At 50.0% G+C, this 20,691-nt stretch overlaps 1 protein-coding gene across 2 annotated transcripts in view; it reads left to right on the plus strand.

Annotated features, from left to right (window-relative positions):
- The window catches only part of GANAB (glucosidase II alpha subunit), a 919,668-nt gene that overhangs the window by 726,166 nt on the left and 172,811 nt on the right, over positions 1-20,691 (plus strand). The window lies entirely within an intron of this gene.

Raw genomic sequence — 20,691 nt, forward strand, 5'->3', positions numbered from 1 at the left:
AAAAAGTCAGTTACACTCCTCTGGGAGCCAGGGTGGGGAAAAACACCATAGGAAATCCTCTAAGACTCATAGGGCAAGAGTCCTACTAGGGACAAGTCTTCACAAAAGGTAATTTTGTCCAAGTCCAAAGACTCTAGGCCAAAGCTTATACCTCCTACTAATGAAGCCATGGGTATTCCTGACACTGTAATCCCAAGTTCAAAGGAATGGTCTTTGCAGGATATTGACAGATATGCGAAGAATGACCTTTATGGTGAATTTCTTTGAAAAAAATCCAGATTACCTTCAAAGCTTTCATGCCACCCCTCCCACCTCAGCCCCTTCTGGCTCTCAACCCCCTGTCTCTCAACCCCCCACTAAGAGGGCTTGTTCTGATGTCTCAACACAGGGCAGAATTATAGATCTATATTCCCCTGAAATAGATCCAGAAGACCAGGATGACCTTTCATTTGTGGAAACATCCGACAATCAAATTATTGATGAGGGCACAGACTAACTTTATTATGGGGACAATGAGGACCCGGACCAGGAGGCGAATATGTATTCCATAGGTGCCCCTATTAATCAAGACCCTCCAGTGGTAGATTCCCCAGTAGACAATCAGCCCCTCCTCAACGAAGTCCTAACCAAAGCGGCAGAACATTTCCGCATTGACACACAAGAGGTTCAGGAGGACAGATTTCGCTGAACAATTGTTGGGAGACGAGAAGACAGTAGGACAGTTTATCCCACTGCTAAAATCTGTGAAACGCAGAATCCAACCTTCTTTGGAGGCACCGAATCTCACACGGGCTGTTAACCCGCGTGTGGAGAAACTGTTCAGACCTGCACCCTCAGACCCCCTATACATAAGAGGTTGGTTAAGACCAGACTCTTTGGTGGTTACCACCACACGAAAGAGAGCAGGCACACCCTTTGCTTTCTGTGAGGCTCCTCCAGATAAGAGGAGCAAGAAAATGTATGCAATCGGCAGAAAAGTAGCCTCTTCTGCAGCCTACCAGACAAGAATCGCAAATATTGCTACACTTTTGGCAAGCTAAAGCTGCCATAAGTGGGAAGGGGTTTCCATGTTACCCTCATCCGCACCTGAGCCACTTAAATCTCAATTAGCCCAGGTGGCAGCAGACGGTAGAGCTGTGTCTACCTGTCTCCTCAAGTCGAATTTTGACGCGGCCGACAATGCAGGGAGAGTTATCGCAGAGGGCACTATCTTAAAGAGGCACACACGGCTTCGCCAATCAGGCTTCAGGCCAGAAACACAGACCACCTTAATCAATATGCCAGTGGAAGCTGATGTGCTCTTTGGCAAGGCTGTAGAAGACGCACTAAAGACAGCAAAGGACGAGTATGGCACTCTAAAGTCCTTGGGTCAGCTCATGAACAAGCCCATAGGGCAAAGAGGTAACAGCAATTTTTCGCCACTTTCGGGGCCAAAACTCTGAGGGGATCAGGATACAACCAAAGCCAAGGTTCCTATGGTAACAACCAAGGACAGGCCTTTCAGGACTATCCACAAGGACAATGTAGAGGTTGTGGTAATAGGGGCGGGGGCCCAGCTCGAGGTGGTACCGCACTTCAGAGCAAGTGACATTCTGCTCCAGGTACCCTCCCGTGCATCTCCAGTAGGACGCATTTCCAACTTCACCCACGCATGGGAGGGTATCACCTCCGACAGATGGGTGCTGTCCACGGTAGTAGGGGGCTACAGCATAGAACTTCAACGTCCTTGCGATCACCCCCAGAGACAAAGGGCCTACTCAGAGGAACATCAGCAGATCCTTCTAGACGAAATAACAGCGTTTCTATTAAAGGACGCCATAGAAGTGGTCCCAGCCAACCAGGGGGTATTTATTCAACTTACTTCCTTATGCCAAAAAAAGATCTAACAATGCGCCCTGTATTAGATTTGCGGCCTGCGAACAAGTATGTCAAGCCACAAAAGTTCTGCATGACTATGCTACAAGAGGTAATCCTGCTTCTAAAAAGGGGCATTACATGGCAAGATTGGATATGAAAGATGCTTATTTTCATATTTCAATGTTCCCAGCGCCCAGAAGATTCTTGCGTTTCAAGATGGTGAACCAGCACTACCAATTCAAAGTGCTGCCCTTCGGAGCCTCTGCTCCAAGGGTATTCACCAAGGTACTGGCAGTGGTGGCAGCGCACCTGCTCAGGGAGGCAATCCCAGTGTACCCTTTCTTGGATGACTGGCTCATAACCGGGGAGTCACCTCTGATTTGCAGACAAAACATCCAAGCAAATATCAACCTCCTCTTTCAATTGGGCTTCTCAATCAACGTGAAAAAATCAAGCCTGGTGCCGGCACCTCCATACAGTTCCTAGGAGCTATCCTAAACACCATCGAAGGGTTGGTCTTTCCCTCAGAGGAGAAAATAACACATTTGTTACTGCAAATACTGCATTATCACACCAGCCGCCAGATAAAGGTGCGCAAAGCAATGCGTTTAATGGGCATGATGGCATCTTGCATATACCTGGTTCCCCACACACGCCTGCGCATGCGTCCCATACAGGAGTGGTTGGCGAAACAATGGTCTCAGGCAAGCGGTCAGTGGGACGATCTAGTGATCGTTTCGTCAAGACTGGTACAAAATCTTCACTGATGGATGAGAAAAAATCTGACGAAGGGGAAACCCTTCTACGATCCACAGATACAGGCAGTGGTCACAACGGACGCCTCACTGGCGGAGTGGGGGGGTCACTATCTTCACCACACAGCTCAGGGTCTGTGGTCTCGCACTGCAGCTCAGAACAACATCAATGTGCTGGAACCTTTGGCAGTAGTGAAAGCCCTTCAAGCATTCAAACCACATTTAACAGTCCTGTCGGTGCAGATCCTAACAGGCAGCACCACAGTGATGTTTTATATCAACAAACGGGGGGGGGGGGGAGGGAACGTTCTCTAAATCTATCCAAACTTGCACAGAAAATCTGGAAATGGGCACTCAGATGGAAAATGTTCCTGTCATCACAACATGTTCCAGGGGAACTCAACGCTATAGCACTCATTGAGCAGAGATCCCCTGCCAGAGGAACACGAGTGGCGTCTACACGAAGAGGTCGTAGAACATCTCTTCCCTCAGTGGGGTTTTCCAACTATAGACCTATTCACCACAAGCTAAAATCGTCAATGCCCAGATTTGGGTCCAGGTTCCCCCAGCCAGGCTCCAAGGGGAACGCCCTATGGATGAACTGGTCAGGGAAGTTTGCCTACGCTATCCCCTCCCCCGGCCCCTGACCGCCCCCCCCCCCCCTCCCGACTCATCTCATGAGCAAGGTGGTGAACAAGTTACACAAGGAACCGATGACGCTCATCCTAGTTGCTCCTATGTGGGCAAGACAACTGTGGTATCCACATCTGCGCAGACTGGCAATGCGCGATTCCCATCAAATTCCCGTGCCAGTACAACCTACTCACCCAGCACGAGGGACTAACGGTGCACCCACAACCACACTATGAGCTTGGTAGCATGGCTGCTGAAGTCATAGAGGTCGGGCATCTCAATCTGCCACAAAGATGCATGGATATCTTGAAAGAATCATGAAAACCAAACACTAGGCACTGTTACTATGATAAATGGAAATGTTTCGTAATTTGGTGCCAGAATAAGCAAATCGGTCCCGTTGAGTGTACGCCATCTAACATTCTTACCTATATGCTCCATCTACTAGATGCAGGGTTGGTGTTCAACTCCCTAAAAGTCCACCTGGCGGCCTTGTCAGCCTACACCACTTCCCATAATAAGGTCTCATGGTGGAAAGTACCTGTCATCAAAGCATTTATGGAGGGGGTATAGAGACTCCACCCTCCAATCTCTAACCCACTGCCAGGTTGGGACCTGAATGTGGTACTCACTAAGATCATGGGACCCCCATTCAAGCCAATGCACAAGTCTAGTCTCAAACACCTCACTTATAAAGCTTCCTTCTTATTAGCCATCACTTCCATAAGAAGGGTCAGTGAAATCCAAGCTCTCAGTGCAGGATCTTTTCTTTACTATACATAAGGACAGACTGGTTTTACGGACTCACCCTAGGTTCTCACCTAAGTTAATTTCTCACCTAAGTTAATTTCCAAATTCCAAATAGAGATGCAATCTCCTTCTCTGCCTGGCGCTATGGAGACAAACAGTTGGTCTATTTTTCTTAGTGCCCCCCCCCCCCAAAACCAGGACAGGTGGGGCACCCCTATCAAACAGTGAGTACCCCCCAATAAGGAAAGCAACAAAAAATATGCTTCCAGAAGGAGTATAGAAACTTCTGCATCTTACGAGGTTTGTATTGCCACTGCTGTATCCCTCCTGACAAGATACAGCAGAGACCAAAGGGATAAAATTGAACTGCAATGGATTGCATTCTCCTGCGAATTCCTCCTCTGATAGATATCCCTTTCAGTGTCAGCTGTTCAGATTTGGACAGGGTGCGTAGTGGGACTCGATGTCGACTCTTCTTGATTCAGCCGCACCACTCCTTGACTCTGGACGTGACATCAGCAGTACATATATTGCATCACTACACCCCCTGTTCCTCCTTTGGGTTTTTTTCTTTGGTTTTTGGAATGGTTCTCTTCAGTGAGATAAAAAAAAAATGTATTTGATGCCGATATGTCAGGTCCTAAAGCATTGTGTTTGAAGCACTGCCAAGACTTGCTCGAATCACAGGATCTGCGTGTGGTGTCTTGGGAAAGAACATGACTTGGAGCAATGGGGTTCCTGTCAGCAAATGAACGCGAAAGCCATCAGGGAACGGTCGGCCGGAATGAATACTTGGGTGGCCTCTGTGGAAGTCTTGTGCGTATTCTACCGTCAGGTCCTAACCTCAAAGACCCACCGCACAAGAGGGACAAAACACTGCAAGAAAGCAAAGAAATGCTTGCACTCTTGAAGTGTCACGCCATTCCTCGTCCTCCCACAAGAAAAGGAGACCCCATCAGCGTGGACACAACTTTAAATCTTCCAAAGAGCACCATAAGTCCATCCTGTTTACGGGTTCCCCGGTAGAAGAGTGGGAGTGGTTTAAAGACCAAATACTTCAGCTATTTCAAAAAGCTGCAGCGGGTACGGATCCAGCCTCGAAGCAACAAGCAGTTCAGGGACCAACACCCTTGAACCCGACTATTACGAAGCGGATACTGGCACCCATGGCCCTCGAGGTATCAGAGCAGAGCGGTCTCCTCAGGACCGTCCTGTCGATGCTCGAGCGTTCGTTTATCCCAGCGTCCAGATCGGAATGTTCCCACTTCGTGAGGTTGATCTTCGACGAAGGGAATCCAATCCTTTTTGGCATTGAACCGACTAGCGGGGGGGGGGGGCTTGTCAGGGAAGCAGATTTTTTCGCAGACCACACTGAATTACTGGGCCTGGCTGCAGGTCTGCACTAGGCAAATGGGCTTGACACTTCACCTAGTTTGACCTGCAGCAGGCATCCACTTATGGACACCCACTTCCCAGTACAGGAAAACAATGGAGAGGGTGCTTCTAGCCTTGGGTCTGGGCACCCCCGGCCAAACCCCTCGCGGCCTAAAAGCTCACGGACATCCTGGACAAAGGCCAGCAGAAAGAGAGTGCATTTTCCTTTTAATTATGCCATTTATGACCGTATTGTCTCATTGTGGCAGAAACCATGTCCCACGCAAGCCGTGAATGCTGAGCTAATATAAACCTTCCTTTCATCTCACCACACTCCAAAGGGTTTGGTGGTCTAAGCCGCCATAGTAAGCTCTAGACCAGCCACATCACCTCCAACCTGCCTAAGGACAGGGAATCCAAGAAAGCGGATGCCCTGGTGAAGAGAATCTTTGCGTCAGGGAGCATGGCCCTGAAGGCAAACAATGACACCTGTGCATTCACTAAATATTTCCACATGTTGTGGAGGACAATAGCGTAAGCAGCTGATCATCTCCCAGCTGGAGAGGTGAAGGATGGCTTCTTGGACATAGTTAATAATGGTAAGGAGGTGGCTTGACAGACACTGCAGGCGCATCCTGACACTGCAAACTGCGTAGGCAGTACCGGTTAGGATGATTTTCCCGCATGGTGACGTCCACAGTGCTGCGGATATCTGTGCATACCTCCACAGTTCTGGTTTCTCACCGAACGTCCAAGCCAAGCTCCTGCACATGGCTTTTGATGGTGAGCATCTGTTCGGCCCAAAAGCCGACGAGTCTTTAGAAAAAAATGTAAGATTCCAATCTAGCTGCAAAGTCGCTGGGACTGTTTTATTTATTTGTACTGCGCTGAAGCCCAGAGGCATCAGGGCGCACAACTTGGACACAAGGACTAAGGTGTACAGGCTACAGGACAACATTTACCACATATGATTCAGTCGGTGTGTGGGCCAGGATTAGTCTATCGTTTATCGAAAACAGTAGGGTCTTGACCTTCTTTCGGAAGGAGCTAAAGAAGGTCTCGAGTCTGATGGGAGTTTGTTCCATATGGTGGCCGCTAATATGGAAGGCTGAGCCAAGGCCATTTGTTTTGTTGTACTTGGTGATTTCTAGCTAGCCCTGTGCTTGTGATCTGAGGGATCGCCTTGGTACGATCAATTTAGCTTTGAGGTAGGCGGGGGCTGTGCCGTAAATACAGTGAGGGTTCAGAGTCAGTGCTTTGAATTTAATTCTGTCTCAATCGTTAGCCAATGGAGGTTTCTCCTATCCTCGCTGATGTGGTCTGATTTCCTTTTATGATTCTCACTGTGTGTTTTTTGCTGTGTGGCCCTTGTTGGCCCCAAATAGGAGGGTGTTTCCGTAGTCCAGCCTGGACAAAATGGTTGCTCTCGCAACTGTAGCACAGTTCACTTCGTTCAGATAGGGCCGGATTTTATGTAGTAGTTTTAAGTAATAGGGGCAGTTTTTATTTAACTGCATGACCTGTGCTTCTGCGCTTAGAGAAGCCTCCATGTAAATCCCTAATGTCTTGACTTTGTTAACCACTTTTATTTGGGCATTGTTTATCTGCAGGAACACATATTGTTGGCTTAATTTGGCTCTGGCTTAGTTGGTCCCAAAGATCATCAGTTCTGTTTTCTTAGCGTTTTGACGCAACCAATTGTCGGTCATCCAAGTTTCGATTATGTATAGTTCCTTAACCTTGGCGCTGTCTTGAATATGATCACCACTTAGCTTGATGATCAGCTGTGTATCATCGGCGTAATTTGTAAAAAAAAAAAAGAAATTTTAAAAAAAGCTGATTGTTCTTTATTTATATATATTTTTTTTCTTCAAGGATCAGACAGAGGTACCTGATGTATAAATTGAAAAGGAGCAGCGATAAGCTCGCCCCCTGAGGTACACCACAGCTTATTATTTCTTCGAAGGAGAAATTGATCCCCAATGGACCTTAGATTTTCTATTCGAATGGAATGATGTTAACCAGTCTATTGCTTCTACGGAGCAGTTTTCTCCCTTCCTGAGTGCTTGCTTAAGTTATTAATGGTCCATTAAGTCAAAGGCTGCGCTGAAATCAAGTAAGAGAAGTAGACCTGCTTTCCCCATCTTCAACAATGCTCTGCATGTGAGACTGGAGGTCAATCATAGCCGTCTCTGTGCTATGTGCTACACAGAAACCTGACTGTTGATTATGAAGAATCTCTTCGGCTTCTATGTATGTCTGGAGTTGTTAAGTGGCAACCTTGTCCAATACCTTCAATAGGAAATTACAGTTTGTGATGGGTCTTAAATTGCTCGGGTCCCTTTAATTTAATTCAGCTTTTTTAGGTAGAGGAGTGATTGTGACTGTTTTGATTTCTGTTGGTACATAGCCATCACGAAAGGAGGCATTCACCATTTTGGTAAGTAAAGGCGCAAAGATGGTAACATTCTCTAAAATGAGTTTGGATGGAATTATATTTTCAGCGCAAGCGGTAGGTTTCACTGATTTTAATATTTCTGTATTTCTTTTGTGGTGATTTGGTGGAATCTAAATGGTTCTTGGTGTTGTGCAGGTTCTGCTGCGAAGTCTATCTCTACCTGATTGGAAGTGAGTTTTTGGGCGTCTCTTAAGATGTCCCTGGCCTTCCTAATTTTCTCTGCAGTGCAACAGACTGCCAAGGAGTCCTTTAGCTTTTCCAGAGGTAAGGGCTACAGGTAGTATGTTCCCTTTGGAGGTAAGGCACAGCTGTCACAAGCCAAGCAAAGACAGGGGCATTTCTTGCATCCTGGACAGGACATGGGGGCGTCTAGGGGGCCAGCAAACTTCAGTGGCAGGGGTGGCAGTGCCCACTAAGCCGCTTTGAGTTCTCTCCACACGTTTCTCCGGTTGGAGGTAGTCTCCGAGCACTGGGACAGGTGGGAGGAGATGACCTCCAATATCTGTGCCTTGCAGCTCATCAGTTGTGGATACTGTCTGCTGTTTTAAAGACCTCCAGGCCAACCCCCCCCCCTCTTGCTTAGCAGCCGGAACAAGAGCTCCAGCAAGCACTGAGGGCCCTGCTGGTAAAGGGCGCAGTGCAGGAGGTACCACCCGAGGAGAGAGGATTGGGTTGGGTTTCTCAATACTTTCTAGTATCCAAGAAAGGAGCAGGACTATTTCCTCTCTTGGACCTCAGATCCTTGAACATGGTCATGAGAAAGGACATGTTCAGGCTCTACAGCTCCAGGACTGGTTGGTCTCGGTGGACCTTCAGGGTGCTTATTTCCATGTGCCCATCCATTGGCAGCACAGGCGGCTCCTAAGATTTATCAGCTGGTACACACATTGTCAGTTCATGGTTCTTTTGGCCTAACCTCTGCACCTGGGGACTTAACAGAGCTCATTACAGTGGTGACTGCCCCACCTCAGGAGACCTGGAGTCCATATATTCCCCTACCTGCCCGACTGATCCGAGAGAAGTCTCCAGAGCAAGTATCAACGCTGCTCGAAGAAATCTGTTCCCTGCTTCACAGTTTGGGCTTATCCCTGAACTTCCAGAAGTCCCAGGTCACTCCAAATCAGAAGCTCCAATTCATTTGGTCAGTTTTGGACAACTGGGCAGCGAAGGCTTTCCCTGCTCAGGAGGGTCACCAGTGTCAGACAGATGGTCAAGCTTTTCCAGTGTTGGGCAAGATTGTATGCAGTACCCTTTGGGTGCACTAAAACAACCTTGACCTCCTGTCAATAGGAACCCAGTCTTTGGTATAAGTCTGTACTACACAGGTTGGTAGTGTAGCTGCGCAACCAGGCTTATCTCGAGGGGTCAATGTGAGCTGCAGGGGAGTTGCACAGAGATTCACAGTGACAAGTATTCAACTTACACACAAGGTTTCTTGAATAAACAATTATTAATTTATCAGAGTAAGCCTTCAGAAGGGAGCGATATAAAGGTAACACTCAAATACACTTCAAAACACACTCTAAATATTCTAAAATCAGTGAAGACACTTTTGAGATGGCCCACATTGACAACCTACATCCTCAGGTGACTTCAATAGCTAGGATGCTGGGGACATTAATATCTTACTGTTGCATTTAAAATACTTTTAGAAATTGGTTAAAGGAAAAGGTTATTAGAACAAACAAGAGATCACAAATATTCTTAAGCAAGCAAATACTTTTTGATCCACTAAGCAGTCATTCAGTTATAATGGGCTAAGCCAAAGTCAATGGGCAAAAGTCTTATATGGACTCAAGCACTTCTGGTAGGTAAGTAGGAAAAGTCTTTGCACAATGTTTTTAGAAGTCTTTGAAGAAAAGAAGAATCAATGTAGGGCCACAAGCTGTTTAGACTTGTGAGTAATAGAAGATGCAAGCAACTCTCCAACAAGAGGTAGGTTCTCTCAGACTTTTACAGTACCTTTGTATTTGAAGAAAAAGTGCAGCAGAGGACTTCTGTTCCTGAGCAGTTCTGCAGTTCTCACTGTTTCTGGGTCTCAGTCGTGGGGACAAGAGGGCGGACTTCTGGGGACTCCTGCACTGCAATGGAACGGTCACTGCTCGCAACCGGCAATCTTTCCAATAAGTGGCACTTCAGTGTTTCAGCTCCTTGCGACTACCGCAAATAGCAACACAGTGGTTCCTGGCTGTCGAGATGGACTTTCCTTGCTTCTGGGGTCCCGCACTCTGAGGGGGTTCAGGCTCGGTCAGTACTGCTTCCTGGGACTCTGGAGGATTTTCCTGGAGCTCTTGGTCAACTTAAAAGCAATGCACACAATTTGGTGTTCCTCTCCCTAGCTATTCGGATTCCAGCAGCAACTCTGTGGAAAAGCAGCCAGCTCAGAGAGAATGTCCAGGTGGCTTACTTTGGAGTTTATTGGTCCCACCAACTCAAGGGGAGAAGTTGTCCTTCCAGGGGCTTCTCTGTCAATACATATTTGGAGTTTCAGCACAGCAGCAGGGCTTCACCGGGCAAACCAACGGTCCAGGAGTTGCAGCAGGCGTCCTCTTCAAGTTCTTCTTCGGTTCCTTCGTTCAGTGGTCGACTCTGCCTTCCAAGCCAAAAGCCTGGCCCTTTATTTAGTTCTCTCCCATTCATTCCAGCCTAGCTGTCAGTTACCCAGCATGGTGGCTGTCCTTGCCGGACAGTCCGCCGGCCAATCACTACAGAGTGCATTTGGGTCTCCTTGGAGACTAAGCACAGAGTGTTTCAGTCACCTCCCTCATTTCCTGCCCACCCCGACAACCTGGAGCCAGAGGCGGCCTTCACTTGCGAATCCTGCCAAAGGCAAACCGAACAAACTGGTTTTGCGGTGCAGAGTAAATTTCAAGAAGGACCTTTCCACAAAGAAATGGCGAAAAAAAGACCAGGGCCATTTTGACAAAAATGGCACCCTTAGGTACTTTTCTGCAGCTAATAACGCAGCCCGTGGTAAATGCACACCACAGTAGTTAAAAGTGAAGCACTGCCACCAGCCATTCAGTGAGGAAAGGGGAACAGAAATGTTACATGAGAAGCTAGACAAAGGGGGATACTTGGTAACCCCCTCCAGCACCCTATTGTAAGAAAGTGCGGGCTGGGTCTAGAAAGTTGCAAATGTAAGTAGTCAATATCACTTTACTGCTCTGGGAAATAGTTTATCCCAGGGAAGGTATTTAAACCTTTGGAAAATCTGAAAGACTTCCCTGTGCCACTGCGCTGAATGTGCTGTGAGACACAATGTAAAAGTTGATGCCTAGGAGGTTATCAGGCTCCATAACCAAAAGAAACACAAAGGTCAGAAATCACATTGAAATACATGAGAGAGTGGGAAAAAAGGGTCTCGCTCTCTCCAGGTTAAAAACTCAAGTCCTCAAAATCTCTAAGGTGGAGGAAATTAGCACATTTATGAGAATTCTCCCTAACATCCAGAATCACAATGGCTTGCCAACGGCTTCCTTCCTCTTCCTTTTACGCATCATGGCCTACTGTGTTTTACTGGTACCAGAAGCCAGGCTGCTTATACGATCCCTCCAGTGGCCGTTGCGGGTTCTACGGGCACAGTACTTCGGCATCATGAAGGATGTCCTCAAGGTGTTGGCAGTGGCCAACAATCTCTCATGGTGGGACCAACCGAGGGTGCATGTTGGCAGGGGAACCTGCCAACATACATGCCACTGTGGCCCCAGTCCCAAGTGGTCACAGATGCACCACTGAAGGTCTGAGGTGCTGACTGCAGGGAGGATCTGCAGGTGAACAGTCTTTGGTTCCCAGTGGAATGCCAGTGGCACAGCAACCGGCTGAAGTTGTGAGCGATCACGCTAGTCTTGATGACTTTTGTGGGGGCGCTTAGGGTAACTTGTCCTGGCCATGACGAACAATACATTGCTCATGCATTACCTCAACAAGCAATCAAGGGGCTGTGTGGTCCCTACCTCTATGCAGGGAACCCTTGCAACTGTGGCTCTGGTTGCTAGAGAAAGATCTTCTGCAGCCCATCTGGCAGGAACAGAGAATGGGCTGGCTTACGGTGTGCAGTCAAAAAGTCGAAAAACAATAAAGTCGAATGTCAAAAATGTTGAAAAAAAAGTTGATTGTTTTATTTATTTATATGCATTTTATGGGTTTAGTAAGTAAAAAAAAAAGGGGTAAAATAAAAAAAATACAAAAAAGGGGTTGGGGGAACCCCCATTTCGAAAAAAACGAATAAAAAAATTAGACTTTTTTTTCGACATTATTTTTTCTATATTTTGACTTTAGACATTATTGCTTTCTATTTAATGACTATAAACCCTGGCTGACGCTCGGAGCACGGTCTCGCACGAGTGGAATAAGATCTTTGCTCTGTGGGGTACCCCGACAGTGCATCTGTTTGCCGCGAGAGCCAACGTAAAGTGCATGCAGTTCTGCTTGAGGTAATTCCCAGTGAAGTCTGCACTAGGAGATGCGTTCCTGGTGGAGTTGGTCTTCAACATCCATTACGCGTTCCCTCCGATATCTGTCATCCCCTGTGTTCTCAGGAGGTTGAGGAGATTCCAATCTACCATGATTTTGATCGCCCCCAACTGGATGAGAACATTTTACTTGAAAGTCCTGGACATGGCCATCTGCCCACCTCGCCCGCTTACTTGGAGGCCAGAGCTTCTATCCAAGTCGGGTGGTTCACCTGAATCCGGAGTCCCTCAATCTACAGGCAAGGCTCTTCAGAGGTTGAGGTATGATGACTGGGACATGTGACGAATTGACAGAATTTGTCCCTTCTCCCCAAGAGGGAGCCTCCTCCCAAGCTCCCCTCTCCACCCCCCTAGACCCTCTCCACCCCCCTGTGAGGCCAGGGAGGTGAGCCCGCTTCCCAACACCCTCTCTAGGGGACGGGGCAAGATGTATTTCTAAACTCTACCCTGGTGGACAGAGTTTAGGAGGCTACCCTAGTTATGGTCGACAGGGAAAACTCAGTTTAGCCAAACCAATCAAGGTAGCATGGGGAGTAGCCAAGGCGAAGTCTCAGGAGAGGCGAGAGGGGTCAGGCGGTCCACATTGAGTCCACACAGTGAAATATACAAGGATTACACTCGGACAGTATGTATAAACATACTTACTCTTACGCCTCATCCCCTTTCCCCCATACTGTATGGGCGTCCCTTGTGAGGGGCAGGAGACTGAAACTTTTTCACCAGAAAAAAACCTTCTTTCCCTTTAAATTTAGAGGCGTGCGGACCTGGGAGCATGGGCTCCCATGACTGCTCCCACCGGCGCCATTCCCCAGTCCCCTTTTCCTCGTCGACAGGAATGGGCCGAATTCACCAGCGCTCCTGGGTTTGGCTTCGGCCGTGTAATTCCACGCACGGATACTTCTTCTCTTCTTTCTTTTTGTCTTAGCTCTTCCAGATCACTACCAGAGGACCTGAAGGACTTCGTCAATCATCGATCCAGGTCCAAGGTAGGGCCACTGTTTTCCAGCACACTCACAAGGGAGTCTCCCTCCAGGAACTCGCCCGAGCAGGAGGAACTGCTCAAGTTCTCATACCAGCACGAGTACCGAGGCGAAGTCAGCTACCGGCCGCTAGGCCGAGGGGTCAGTGGATCCTCGCAGTGACAGTGCTGAGGGATCGGAAGGTTCTTTTACCGGGTCGTCACCCGAGGAGCTATGCCCTAGAACCGGACAGAGGTCCGAGGGGTACCTTTATGCACCACATACCCCACAGGGGTGGCTCCTCGCTCAGGAGGTGTAAGAGATGGAGGGACCTTTCAGGTCCAAATACCAGTGCAGGTACCGAGGCTGCTATAGCTACCGGCTGTCTGGCCGAGGGGTTGCCAGATCCTACCGGACACCGCGCTGAGGGGCCGCAAGGCTCTATTACCGGGCCTGTGCCCAGTGGCGCCCTAGTTTGAGACATAGGTCTGAGGGGGCGCCTGTACGTGCCATGTACCCTGCAAAGGCGACTCCTTTCCCAGGAAGCGGAGGAGCGGGAGGGACCTTCAGGTCCTGATACCAGTGCAGATACCGAGGCTGCTACAGCTACTGGCCGTCAGGCTGAGGCGTTGCCAGATCCTACCGGACACTGTGCTGCGGGGCTGCAAGGTTCTACTACCGGGTCTTCACCCGAGGGACTACGCCATAGTACCGGACAGAGTCCAAAGGGGTGCCTGTATGCCCCATGTACCCCGCAAAAGCAACTCCTTCACCAGGAAGCGCAGGAACGGGAGGGACCTTTTCAGGTCCTGGTACCAGGGCAGGTACCGGGGCTACTACAGCCGCGGGGCCGCAAGTTCTATTACCGGGCTTACGCCTGAGGGGGCTATGCCCTGATACCGGACAGTTCGAGGGGGCGCCTGTACGCACCACGTGCCCCGCAAAGGGAACTCCTTCCCAAGGAAGCATAGGAGCGGGCGGGACCTTTCAGGTCCTTGTACCGAGGCTGTTACAGCTGCTGGCTGTCAGGCCCAAGGGTCGACCGATCCTACCGGGCACTGCGCTGAGGGGACACAAGGTTCTATTACCGGGATCGCGCCTGAAGGGGTACACCCTAGTACTGGACAGATAACCGAGGGGGTGCCTGTATGCACCACTGATCCCGCGAAAGCATCGCCCTCCCCAGGAAATGTTGGAGCGGGAGGGGCCTTTCAGGTCCTTGTACCAATGCTGGTACCAAAGCGGCTACAGCTACCAGCCGTCAAGCCTAGGGGTCGGGTGATCCCAACCAGCAATTACCGGTTGTACACCCGAGGGGCTGCGCCCTAGTACCAGACAGATGTCCGAGGGGGCGCCTGCACGCGCCACGCACTCTGCAAAGTTGCCTCCGTCCAGGAGGCACAAGCACGGGAAGGACCCTCCAGGTTCTTGTACCGAGGCTGCTACTCAGCTACCAGCCTTCGGTCCGAGTGGTCACTAAATTCTACCGGTGACTGAGCGGAGGGTCCGCAAGGTTCTATTACCGGGGTTAGCCCTGATGGACTACGCCCTAGTACCAGACAGATGTCCGAGTAGGTGCCTGTACTCAGCACTACCAGCGACCTCGCAGAGGGCAATCTGCCTGCCGTGCCTCATCCTGAAGTGCAGGGTAGGCCTCAATCGCCACCGCTAGGAGTCTTGGAAGAGGCGGCACCCAACGCGGCAAGCACCCTGACACCATCCCCCTGTGGGGAACAGGTAGGGGAACGAGTTTCCAGGTGGGACTGGTCTTCACTAATTACGGAGCCCACGGCATACCCTTCATCGTCGCAGGGCCGATACACCCCGTAGACAGATGGCAGAGTGGGTTTAGGCTGCAGCACCCTCAAGGCCCAGTGCCTCCAAGCGCTCCATCGGCCTGTGAAGACAGGTTTTCGCGAGGAGACATGACCCTCATGAGGTCTCTGCAGATGGGTATCATCCACAAGGTCGCCAGGGGTCAGGGACATACTCCTTCCGGCTCTGTCGCTAGCACGCAAGCCCACTTCGCCATTGGTTCCAACACCTCCGCTCCTGTGCAGCCCCAGCTGCCCATGCCAGTACCCACTACTCCGGCTCCCATGCCTCCAACAATTTTGGCAGCCCCAGTTTCCTTCTCAGCAGCCGGCTCGGGTCAGCACAGCTTAAACCCCATTCGGTGCAGCCTACCAGCAGGCGCCTCCATGCCAAGTTTAGGCAGCTGGAGGGGTCCCCCGCTTTAATGTCGGCACTCACAGCCCCACTCCTCGGCCACTTCCGGAGCAGCGCTAGGCACGCTCCAATGTAGGGCTGGCGGAGGACAAAATTAGTTGCGCAGGACATAATGGCATCCACCGCGGCACACATTGACGCCTCAGGCCGTGCCGTTTGCACCGCCACTGGCAGGAAGACTGCTGGGCTACGGGCGACCACTTTCTACCCGGACCCCCAGGAATACTAGACCTTCCCTTCGGGGGACAGGGGTGGCAACATGTTCTGTTCCTCTGCGAATTGAGAACTTGATGGGAGGAACAGTCTCCTGACTGCTGAATCCTTATCCATCCTCGCTAAGGCTCCCCTAAGGCATATAGCCAGATGCACGCCCGTGTGGGTGCACAAGGTTCTCAGACCCTTGGATCCTCCCTGTAGTGTCCTTGGGCTACCACCTGCCGATCCCGCCCTCTCCTCCCCTCCCCTCCCACAGTTTGGGACAATAACTCGGTGGGCGGGCAGTCGCTTGCACAAAGAGAGGCAGGCGGTGGAGGAAGTCCCAGCCTCTCGGCGTGGTCTGGGCTCCTATTCTGAGATTTTTGCCATACTTTGTTACCCCAGCACGTATTGCGGAGACCTTGTGCTCGGGAGTCTGGATGTGCTCCCTGGATCTGAAGGAGTCTTACCTTCATGTACCTATCTGCAGCCCCATTGGTCCTTTCATAAGGTCAGGATCATGGGGCTTCCATTTTCTATACAAAGTCTACCCCTTGGCCTCAATTTGGACCCCAGGGTCTGTACAGGTGGGGTGAACGCATGGCAGCCCTACTGGGGGCCCAGGGTCACCACGCCTATCCATGCCTAGTCTGGCTCATCAGGACATGGTCTCCGGAGGCACTCCCACACACTACCTCCACCCTTAGGCTTCCACTACACGAGTTGGGATTTTCCATCAATCTCAAGAAGTCACAGCTGGAGCCCAGGCTGACTCTAACGCGCCTGTGCCTCATCTGGGATACAAGCTCCGAGAATGTTCTCCCCTCAAGGGTCAAAATCAGTCATCAGTGGCTCAGGGGGCATTTTCTCAGCAGAAGGAGTGACCTCGGCACAGTGGTACCAACGTCTAGTTGCACTGCACAGCCTCCTGAAGTCAGGAGAAGGGGCCTCCAGGCGGTGCCGCTCTTCCTCATCTCCGTCACAACCTAGTCGGGTGGAGCACGGACAGCAACTTACGGATAGGCAGGACCTTTTGTCAGCCAGCTCCGCAGGTTACCATCACCACAGGCTCATCCCTAGCTGTATGGGAAGTTACCTTGGACTTCAGTGTCCACAGTGAGTGTTCGGCCAGGAGCAGGCGGCCCTCGTCAACTGTAAAACACACATCAAAATACATGAGTGGGGTAAAAAGGCTCACACTCTTTCCAGGAAAAAAATCAAGTCCTCAAAATCCAGCAAAGTTGCTGGGATCTCAAAGGTGAAGGGAATTGGCACATTTATGAGAATTCTCCCTAAAGGGGAAAGACATTTTTTTCTGGTGAAAAATGTTCTGTCTCCCTTCCCTCGCACGGGACGCCCATACAGTATGGAGGAAAGGGGACTATGGACTAAGAGCACGTTGGTCACTACGGTGAGTAACTTGTAATATATTTATCATAGGCCCAAAAACACACTAGAAAAATCAATCAAGCTGGTAATGGTATCACACAATACTTACAAAACATATTTCTGATGTTTGTTAATCTGCTTAGAATCACATGCTGTGCATAGTCCGACATCCAGTGGTCACTGCGGAGTATTGCATTTTGTTTTCGTAGTCGAAAAGGGGATGTCGACAGGTGTGTCTGTAACACTATCCCTATAGTGACGTGCATTGTACCCACAATCCCTCACACGTCGAGGTCCCTCAGATTGTTTTTTTCCCGGCCAGATATTGGTCGCCTTAACGCGGAGCTCCTCGAGAGAAATTGCAAAAACATTTATTCGTCCCTTTGGTCGTTATTTATTATTATACTTTACATTAGATCCCTACTTCGACGTCAAAGCTGCGAAGCTGTTTCACCGCCGAGTAAGAACTTCGACGGCGGTGACTTAGACAGAGGAGATCCTTCAGCGCTGCGGAACACGTGGCCTGGGGTCGCCGGCCTAAGACAGTAGGGAGAGTGGGGTCGTGGGACATTTCTTCTTTTCTAAGAATGCCTTTCTCTTTCCCCCCCTTTCCTTCGGGGTCGTTATCACTTATGTGTTTCCTCAGCTATGGAGAGGACTCCGTTTAGATTCTGCCCACGCTGTAAGGGCAAATTCACATGGAAAGACCAGCACAAGCGGTGTAACCGTTGTTTACCCGTCGACCACAACGAGGAAGGCTGTGCGGCCTGTAAACTGCTTTGCCTGAAAAACTTTAAAGGACCGCAGGGTCTAGAGGTGGGCAGCCTACGCTATGTCTAGAGCTGATTGCTCACCAGCTGCCGAGTGTCACGAGGATAGTGATAACCCGACCTCCGTTTCGGAAGTTGTAGACCTCTCTAGGGAGCGTACCCGCTCCTCGGCGTCTGTCCCCGGCCCGACAAGTTCGGCTCTCGCCCTACTTATGACGATGAACACCCCGGCGACACTGACGAACACAGAAGGCATAAACATAAGCACACAACCCACTGCACTTCGCGATAGCGCCAATGGAGACGCTGGACCCTCTGGCGTCCTCCACCGACCGTAAGGGTCGCAAGCCCTCCCCGCCACCGCAGACGCGACTGGGCTACCTGTAGAAAAGGGCGCTACCACCAAAACTCCAGGCGACGCACCTCGTAAGAGTGCTATCATCACCAAAAAAGACTCTGCACCGCCCAGCACGATGCCAGACGCACCCTCGACAGAGAAATTAACCGAGAGCTTGGCGCGTATAGTTTCCACTAACAGCCAGAAACAGACAGCAAGTGATATGCCAAATACCACTCACAAGGCCAGGGAAATGCTGAGAATTCCGGAAGAGAGGCAGGGACCGCTCCCACCATCGCAAAGAAGGCCCTAGCCTACGAGAAGGTTTCTCAGAAGGCGAAGGGACTTTGTCCTCGACGTTATGGGACAGATCAAGACGGCTACAGGCAGAAGAGCCTCCTTTTTCGCCTCCAGACCGTTCTGGGTTACCACATTGGACTTTTGAGAGATTCCAATCGTGTATGGACAAACTGGATAGATTCATGTCCACTCCTGAACATAAAACACCAAGAGGCCCAGGGAGGTACTTCATGAGGACCCCAGGGCTAAATATCCCAGACTATGTAACCCCCTTCAAGAGGAACCTAATACTTATGACCTCACTGAAGAAGACACTCACTTCCAAGAGGACAAGGAATTCTTAGATAGTGAAGACCAACAGAACCTCGAAGAAGGAGGTTTTGAGGAAAATCTTGACATAGGTTTGGGGGGGGCTTCGAGGAAGACCCAGATGAAGGTGGCTCACAGCCTTGGCAGTCACCTGAGATCCTAAACTTTCCCTCTCCTCAGACCACACCGGTCAGGAATCCATTAGATGACCAACCCACTTTCAACGCGCTACTACGGAAGGCAGCAGTGCACTTTGAGATTGAAACTGGGGAAATTACTCCCGATACTGATTTTGTAGAAAGAATCATTAAAGAAAAACCTCCCACTAGTCAAACCATTCCCCTCCTCACCTCAGTTAAGAGACAAACCACCCCATCGCTGACTACACCTGCGCTGGTCAGAGGGGTCAATCCAAGAATTGAAAAACTGTTTACTCCCTCTCCTTCAGACCCATTATACATTAAGGGTCACCCAATTCCAGACTCCTTGGTGGTAACTACCACAAGGAAAAGAGCAGGGGTTCCGCTATCAACCAGCGAAGCACCCCCAGACAAAGAAGGAAAGAAACTCTATGCCCTGGGTAAAAGAATTGCCAATAATAATACCCTACTGGCAAGTTATGCTGATGCCCAATGGGGAAAATTACGGCAAGACCTCGGAAGTCCCTGAGCCCTTAAGAACTTGCTTATTAACCACGGTAATAGAAGGAACTCTGGTTAACCAGAACATCATTAAAAACACTCTTGATGCGACAATGGCCGTTCTTTAGCGCAGGGAATACTTCTGAAGCGTCATGTCTGGCTTCGCAATTCCGGGTTTAAGCCAGAAACCCAGGCGTCGCTCATTAATAAACCAATAGAGGATTCTAACCTCTTTGGGAAAGCAGTGGATGACGCACTGGAGACTGCGAAGAAGGATTTCGACACCCTAAAGACTTTAGACCAAATCTCAAGGCCTCCCAATAAGCGAGGATTCGGCAACAAATTCGATTCGAGGCCAACGTCAACAACAGTAGTACACTGCAGGCAACTGGTCCTCTACTCAGGGAACAAGTGGCCAGTACAATCAAAGAGGACAACGCTGCGGCAAGGGTAGAGGTCGGGGCTCCACTTGCAGAGGATCCCTGGCTACCAACACCAAATGACCCGAAGGTTCGGGTCCCCTCCCATGCATCGCCGGTCGGGGGCCGATTAACATCTTTCCTACTAGCATGGGAGCGAATAACATCAGACCGCTGGGTATTGTCACCCATAGCCCGCGGTTACTGCCTAGAATTCAGTTGGTCCTCCAAGTACAGACCCCCAAGAGGACGACGCTTATCACCGGAGCACCTCGCCATCCTTCAAGAAGTGGAACAGCTGCTACTAAAAGGAGCAATAGAGATCGTGCCTCTCACAGGTAACGGAAGGTATTTATTCAGTGTACTTCCTTGTACCCAAAAAGGACTTAACCATGCGCCCTGTACTAGATCTGCACCCAGTGAACAAATTTGTCAAACCTCAAAAATTTCGCATGGTGACACTACAGGAAGTAATCCCCCTACTTTCACAGGGAGACTACATGACAACACTGGACATGAAAGATGCATACTTTCATATTTTAATGTTGCCAGCGCACAGAAAATACCTCAGGTTCATCATAGAGGGCAAACACTACCAGTTCAGAGTGCTACCCTTCGGCATAGCGTCAGCACCAAGGGTATTCACAAAAGTACTGGCAGTGGCAGCGGCCCACCTGCGCAGGTTGTCCATCCCAGTATACCCTTACCTCGACGATTGGCTCATAACAGGGGATACTTACAAGACATGCTTCTCAAATACCCAAAAGACCGTAAACCTTTTGTTCCAAATGGGCTTCTCCATCAACGAGAAGTCGTCCAGCCTAGACCCCAGCCAGATCAA

This window comes from Ambystoma mexicanum, chromosome 2p (genome assembly GCF_040938575.1).
Source record: "Ambystoma mexicanum isolate Mex_15411 chromosome 2p, UKY_AmexF1_1, whole genome shotgun sequence".
NCBI classification, from domain to species: domain Eukaryota; kingdom Metazoa; phylum Chordata; class Amphibia; order Caudata; family Ambystomatidae; genus Ambystoma; species Ambystoma mexicanum.